Here is a 1,955-nt window from a genome sequence, read left to right as displayed (position 1 = left end):
TCTTTTGTTGTTGTTGTTTTTTTGTTTTTTTTTGGCGTGTACTGTGGTGGGGGTGGGACAAGTCAGTCAACCGTGTTAAAACAATAGCAAGGTTTTAAAGACTTTGTTGGACAAATAGGCCAGCAGTTTTAAAATCGTGTCAGAAAACAAGCAACTTGATGCATCCCACCCACCAGCCTAGATTATAATTATCGCATTTTAAAATTCTACCTCCACACGACGTGCTCACGTCATTAGAGCAGCGATTAAAACCCGCCGCCACTTCCCCGCCCCTCGCGTCGGTCGATAGCTCGTACAATTTAATTTGTCGTTTATTCGGAGATTTCTTTTTCTAATCGAGATTTCTCGGCGCGGGAACTAGCTATCTCGGCGTAGTAACACGTAATGACAAAACTGGTTAGAATTAATGAAGACAATTTCAAAAGTTATAACTTTTATTGCACAACATGGTGACGTGGCATTCGTTTTTTATAATGAGATTGAGATAACGAAAGTTTGTGAAAACATTTCTCACAATAAAGATGTAGCTGGAAAAATGTTCAGAAAAAAAATGTTGAGTAGATAGTAATTAAGATAGTGGCACCACACTGCACGTCTACATTAGGTAGGATGGTGTTTTAAAAAGACAAAGCGCTCACGTTTTCTAATGATGACGTGGCATTTTTTTAATATAGCGATGAATAATTGGAGAAATTCTCGAATGTGGATCGAACTCTTCACTTCATGTTATTAAAACACCTATTTACCACATACTATCCCCTTTTTAAAAAGTTATTAGTACCACTATGGGGGACCTTTGCCTGCAGGTATTGGTACCTACAGGCACATTGTTACGAAGCCACACGCGTGCTAGAGACGGCATGGGTCACATTCTCAGCTTGACAAGATTTGAGAAATTTAATATATATATATAATTTATTGATAGCATTACTACGAACGTTTTAAGGGGAGGCAATACGAGATGCTATACAAGAAATTATCTCCCTTATTAATCATTAGAGTCAGGTAGGAAATAGTAAAATCACGAATGTGGGAAGTAACGTTTTAAAACATGGGCAGAATTTTCCATAACATATTTATCCTTTTCTTGTGGTCTCCTTTACCTAGGTTAAAATATGTAGGAGGTCTATTAATCGGTGGTGTAGGGTTCCGTCCCCCTGCCTAGTAAAACTCCAAATAGAAAGCTGTCGGCCAACAATTTCAACATTTTAAATGCCATTTTAAAATTTAACATTCTTAAAATATTATTGTCAACACTAAACGATGCAGGATTTTTTTTAAAAAGATAATCTGTCAGAAATAATTCTAGAAGCTTCTGGCTTCAACGGCTGTCGTTTAAAAGTATAGCTGCGTTGGTTTGACTTTCCCAGCACTGTGATTAGCCGTCAATTTGTCTCCGTCAAGTTTAGTGGTGAGGCTGTGATTTGGTCTAATGATACAGTTGGTGCGTTTATTGACAAGATCGGCACGTAATTCTGGTGGGGGGTTGCGCACGAAGGTGTGAAAATAGCGCGTGTTGGTGTGTGGACCGCGGTGCATAACTATTGGTTGAGGAGGTTTCTAGAAGTATGTTATCCAAAGTTTGAACATACTAGTGGGTGAATGTGGAGCAGATGGTGTGTTATCTGAGTGGAGCAGACGGTGTGTTATCTGAGTGGAGCTGACGTGTCATACGAGTGGGTGAATGTGGAGCAGATGGTGTGTTATCTGAGTGGAGCAGATGGTGTGTTATCTGAGTGGAGCAGATGGTGTGTTATCTGAGTGGAGCAGATGGTGTTATCTGAGTGGAGCAGATGGTGTGTTATCTGAGTGGAGCTGACGTGTCATACGAGTGGATGAATGTGGAGCAGATGGTGTGTTATCTGAGTGGAGCTGACGATGTGTTATCTGAGTGGAGCAGATGATGTATTGAACAACGTATAGATCATAATCTGAACATGTGGACACATGACAAC

Source organism: Physella acuta, unplaced genomic scaffold (assembly GCF_028476545.2).
Source record: "Physella acuta isolate Inbredline_101_S28 unplaced genomic scaffold, ASM2847654v3 ptg000728l, whole genome shotgun sequence".
Taxonomy (NCBI): domain Eukaryota; kingdom Metazoa; phylum Mollusca; class Gastropoda; family Physidae; genus Physella; species Physella acuta.
Note: the sequence above shows the minus strand (reverse complement) of the source record.